Source organism: Maniola hyperantus, chromosome 10 (genome assembly GCF_902806685.2).
Source record: "Maniola hyperantus chromosome 10, iAphHyp1.2, whole genome shotgun sequence".
Classification (NCBI taxonomy): domain Eukaryota; kingdom Metazoa; phylum Arthropoda; class Insecta; order Lepidoptera; family Nymphalidae; genus Maniola; species Maniola hyperantus.
The window spans coordinates 2,798,743-2,804,701 of NC_048545.1; the positions used below are offsets into that span (position 1 = coordinate 2,798,743).

At 36.2% G+C, this 5,959-nt stretch overlaps 1 long non-coding RNA gene across 1 annotated transcript; it reads left to right on the plus strand.

Moving 5' to 3' along the window:
* Nucleotides 1-1,702: 1,702 nt before the first annotated feature.
* LOC138402896 (uncharacterized) lies at nt 1,703-4,931 on the plus strand. The gene is made up of 3 exons (XR_011237230.1): nt 1,703-1,945; nt 2,307-2,585; nt 4,063-4,931. It is a non-coding gene; the product is annotated as an uncharacterized lncRNA (long non-coding RNA).
* The last annotated feature ends 1,028 nt before the right edge of the window (nt 4,932-5,959 follow it).

Below are 5,959 nucleotides of genomic sequence, written 5' to 3' on the forward strand. Positions count from 1 at the left end.
CAGTCAAAGAGAATATAATCTTTAATACTAAGGCTTAAAGATCAAGCTTAAAGATCAGTTAGGACTAGGAGCTATCCTTGTGTACAAGATACAGAAATTGGGTATTTGCCTCCAATTTTTTTATTACTTTATTATAAACTAGCTATGCTCGCGAATTCGTCCACGTGGACTACACAAATTTCGAACCTCTATTTCACCCCCTTAGGGGTTGAATTTTAAAAAATCCTTTCTTAGCGGATGCCTACGTCATAATAGCTATCTGCATGCCAAATTTTATCCTGATCCGTCCAGTAGTTTGAGCTGTGCGTTGATAGATCAGTCAGTCAGTCAGTCAGTCAGTCAGTCACCTTTTCCTTTTATATATTTAATAAAGATAAAGACTAGAATAAAAATAATGACGTGAACTGAAAAACTAATTAAATCGATCAAATAACAAAAAAAATATTTCTGATTAGACAGAGATAGCGATACAGCAGTTTGACGTCACACCTACTAATGCCATAGTAGCTTCGTGCGGTTTCATACAAATTTCCGTTTTGCGAGAAAGGGATAGAAGACCCTCCCACTCCAAAGTTAAAATGCCTGTAACTATGTAAATCTTTGTTGGATTTTAATATTTTTTTCAGTGTACGTCATTATTTTTATCCTAGTTTATAAAAAAGTAATAATATTTACCAAATCCAAAAGTAGGTAAATACCCAATTATCGTAATAAGTAAGTACCTACACGAAAATAAATAATTCTTCTTACTTCTTGTTTTTTACTATCATCATATTTTAAACGGAATTTCTAAAGGCAGATAGGGCTAAGCGTCTGATAGCTTATGCGCCCGATTTCGTCCGCGTGAACTGTACAAATTTCAAACCCCTGTTTTACGCTCTTACGTGTTGAATTTTCAAAAAATTCTTTCTTAGCGGATGTCTACGTCATAATAGCTATCTGCACTCCAAATTTCAGCCCGATCTGTCCAGTAGTATGAGCTGTGCGTTGATAGATCAGTCAGTCAGCCAGTCAGCATTCATTTTATATATTTAGACTATCTGACTCGCCCCGGCTTCGCTCGGGTGGAATTTAGAAAATCGAGGTGGGGGTTGAATTCCCAAAAATCCTGGAACACGTATTTCTTCCTTGGTGACCGAAAACACAAATACCAATTTTCATAAAAATAGCTTGAAAAATGACGGAATTTCATACAAACTTTCATACCCTATTTAACCCACTTAGGGGTGGAATTTCGAAAAATCCGTTCTTAATGGATACCCACTCTTTACAAAAAACACACCCTCAAAATTTCATGTCTCTAGGACCAGCGGTTTAGGCTGTGTGTTGATATATAAGTCAGTCAGTCAGGACTTTTAATTTTATATAAAGAAGATAATATAGCGAGAGATATATTATAATTAAGCCTTTTAGTGTTGAAATCCTGAGATAAATGCTCTTGAGCCGAGGATGCTACAGGAATTCTTTTCAAAAGAGGCCGCAAGCCCATTAGAATAGAATAAATATTTTAAGTCAAATAAACTTTTACAAGTGCTTTTACCACTGGGGTACCATTTAGCGGGGTAATGCAGTCATCTTTCGTTCGTTTACTTCGATGCATTGAGTTGTGTTTTTTTTAATAAAATTGCATTTCAATTATACAATTAACATATTTTGTTAAAAAAAAACAATTAAATCGCCTTAAAAATTTTATTGCAGATTTCCAGTTCATAGAGATAAGTCCAGGTCGACGTTTGCTAATGTATCAAGGATACACTTATTCGAGTAGTAACTATAGGAATTACTATTGTTCCAAAAAGGACAGGGGTTGCAGAGCAAGAGTGAAGTTAGATGCGTTTGGGAGAATTGAGGTTATGAATCCGGAATATAGCCATAATCATTCTCAGCCGCGATACTCTGTGACTTCGACAGGCATTTATATGAAGATATCTTCATAATACTTTATGTTCTTATTTAATTTCGAGAATTATCTATAATAAATTATTTTTATTCATATTCAATGTGTATATTTCTTAATATTGCCACATGGCATCAATTATCCGATAACATTTTTAAAATTTAAAAAGATCGTTTTTTAATACTAATAGATACAAAAAAAAGAGTAAAATATTACAATTTTGCTTAAAATTAACCTCGACCCCCAAATTAGGTTAACCCGTGTCATAAGGCTCAGTCTCTTCAGATATAGTAACTGAATTTTTTTAATAAAAATAGCGAGCAAACGAGCAGGCGGGTCACCTGATGTTAAGTAGTTACGGAAGCCCACGGTTTGGTGCAATGTTTCAAAACACATGTTTCAATTTCAGTTGGTGAATATAAGTTCATACCAACCCGCAGTGGCAAATACCTGCTCATGCTCGACGGGTTCACCTACTCCCAAATGAAACAGAGCAACAACTTTTACTGCTCCAAGAAGGACTCAGGTTGTAAGGCCCGTGTGAAGCTACTCTCAGATGGGAAGGTCTCGCCACAGTCAGTGACTATTCATGCACACCCTCCACCCAAGTATATGCTAACCGCTGCTGGACATTATGTTAAGATTCACAACTGAGTTCCTATGGATAGACGCCGTGCCTTTCTAGCAAGTACCTACGCTATGAATTATCATCATAATCAACCGATAGACGTCGAACTATGTGCCCTGCCCATTGCCACTTCAGCTTCGCAACCCGTTGAGCTATGTCGGTTACTCGAGTTCTCCTACGGGTCTCCTCATTTTTGATTTGATCACGTAGAAAAACTCCAAGCGTAGCTCTCTCCATCGCCCGCTGAGTGACTGAGCTTTCTTATGAGGCCCGCTATGAATATGCTATGAATACGCTGAACATATTATGATGTGAGGATTACTGGGCTCTAACTGAATACAACTGGGAAACATTTCTAACATGTCACTCTTGAGTCTTTGAATACCTATGTTACGCTCAAAGACCGAAATGCTCATTGAGTGAAAACAGCCACAACACGAATTTAATTAAGAACTAGCTTATGCTCGCGACTTCGTCCTACACAAATTTCAAACCCCTATTTTACCCCTTTATGGGTTGAATTTTCAAAAATCCTTTCTTAGTGGATGTCTACGTCATAATAGCTATCTGCATGCCAAATTTTATCCCGATCCGTCCTGTAGTTTGAGCTGTGCATTGATAGATCAGTCAGTCAGTCAGTCAGTCAGTCAGTCAGTCAGTCAGCCAGTCAGTCACCTTTTCCTTTTATATATTTAGATTGAGAAAGAAGAATTAAGTATTTCGTCGTTTCTGCGATTGCCACAACGCGTCGTGAGCACTTTCATAAGAGCCAATACCACGAATTTTGCGTCTTGGCCTTTCTGTTTTTCGTTCAATTACCGTTTCCGGTCTCGGAGTGAAACATAAGTACATATATATTAGAAAAATGATAGATAGCACAGGTGTCTAAAATAAACAGTATTAAAATATTATAAGCGTATTAAATAAGTTGTATCTATTTTTTTTATTCCAAGGTAGGTTTGCGCTTGACGACAATCATGCCTTATCTAATAAAATAAAATAAAATAAAATAAATGCCTTAAAGAAATAAATGCAGAGGTCTAGGTCTAGTCAATACTTAAAGAAACCCATAATATAATCTATTACAAAGCCTCTCTAGTTTTATTTTTGTCAAAAGTTATTATTGTTCTTGTGATTAAAGTTTCTATTTTTGGAGAATTCGCTATAATTTTCTGCAAAATTTTCATGTCATTTTTGTTAATTAATGGCCAGCATGATAGAGTACAGCCAACTAAACAATTCTCATTCTGAGACGAGACCCGCGGTGTGATTACGTAAAGCGTTGCAGCAGCGACAGCAACGTGACAGCAGTAGCAATGCGACAGTTCATTTGCTGTCTCTTTTCTTCTTCTTCTTATTTTGCTTTGTGGCTATTGCTGTCTCTCTCTAGCCGGATGTTTGACAGCAATGATCGCGAGATTTACGCCTGTCGCAAGCCTGTCGCGAGATACGTAATCACCCCGCCGTGTTCAGTATCACAACTGGCGATGGGTTGATTATGATGATTTTGTCATCATGTTTATCAATTGCATTGCAGATTTTTATGACGGCGAGAGCGACGATCGTAACATTTACAAAATACCAACGCAACGTGGAAGGTTCCTTATTATGGTAAACGGGTATACCTACTCCCAGATGCGAGATACAAATAACTATTATTGTTCTAAGAAGAACGCTGGTTGTAGAGCCAGAATCAAAATCAATGAAAACGGGAAATTGGTAGGTTCACTACCGGAACATATCCATGCACCACCGAAGTATATGATTACTACTAGTGGTAATTATGTAAAGATTTAAGGATGAGATTTATGTGAAAGGCTTACGACAAGTTAGATTATTTATTTAATTAAAGCTTAGCAAACTTAAAAGAAGAAAGTACTACAGAAACTCATAACTTATAACTCTATTTGAAGCCTTAATAAAATATAATTAAAGTAAAATAGAAATCAGAATCTATCAGTGTGTTAGATGGTTATTATAGAGTAGCCGACAGTTTCAAAATCCCATCAGTTTTGGTGGTCAGGTCCCGTACAGCATCAGGATTGAGGAATTGGAATCAAATTCTTTTATGGGAAAATATCGCAAAGTTCCTCTATCGATTAAAAAATAACGCAAATCGGTTCAGAAATCTCGGAGATTTCTGTGAATATAGGTAGAAAAACACAACTCCTCCTTTTTTTAAAGTCGGTTAAAAAAGTATTAATCCACTACTTGTCTGTGAAAGTCCCGTCAAAATAGGTTCAGCCGTTCCGAAGATTTGCCCGTTCAAACAGACAGACAGACAAAAATTTTAAAAACGTGTGATTCACTTATGGTACAGTTCAAATAACCATATGAGCTTAATATGAGGTAGTTATTTCGAAATTACAGACAGACACTTCAATTTTATTAATTAGTATAGATAGAGTTATAGTTGGAGTAGAGAGAAGAAATTAAATGAATTAAGAAAACATTACGATGAAAGATGTATATTTTTTCATTGATGTTTCGTTACAAACTTCAAATAAATAATGTTCTAGTACGTCTTATGTATCTACAAAATCATCAAAACTATCAAAACCGTTAGTTTTCTTGAATGTGATTTTACAGAATAATATCTAATTTTCATAAAATACCTTGTTTCATTTTATCCCCGAATTTTTTATGCTATGAATGGCTTTTAAGTTAGGCGTAGTTATTACGAATTCTTACAAAATAAACCCGGCCCTCGAACTTGCGTGGCATATCTGAAAACCTTTTCTTAATAGTCCATTTTATTAAGAAAACCTGTGCATCAAAATCTCTGGTTTCTAGACCCAGTGGTTTGAGCTGTACGTTGAGTTTTGACGTCCCACAAATTGCTACTGCGCGTGGTCGGAATTTTTGTGACGTCAGCATTAGACTGAAGTTTCGAGCTGATGGTATATTTTTATTTCGGCTGACTTCAAACTGACGTCATTTCGATGTAAATGAGACATGGTTCCAGCGTAATAGCAATTTGCGGGACTTGTATCAATCAATATTTTATATCGCATAGATTTCTTTGTCTTATCTAAATTAATATCTGTCCCGGCTGTACTCACGTGTTTAGTCGACGTTAGCCCGACTAGTTTCGAACCCATCCGGGGTCCTTTTTCAAGGGAGTCCGTTCGCGGACAGATATTATTTAGAATGGAAATCACTCACGGTAGTTTAAACGTTATCTAAGTTACTTAAAAAAAACTATATATTATTTACATATTTGTTTTGTTGAAGTTTATGATAGATAATTTCATAGTTCAATTGATCTACTTTACCTGCTATTACAGAGTTAGTTTTCGAATTAATACCATCCCGAAGAGGGAACTATTTGCTGGTTGCTGAAGGTTACTCCTACACTCAAGTTAGACCCGACTATTGGCGGTGTTCCCGTAAGAACAAGAATTTGAAATGCCCTGCCACGATTCGGCTCAAGA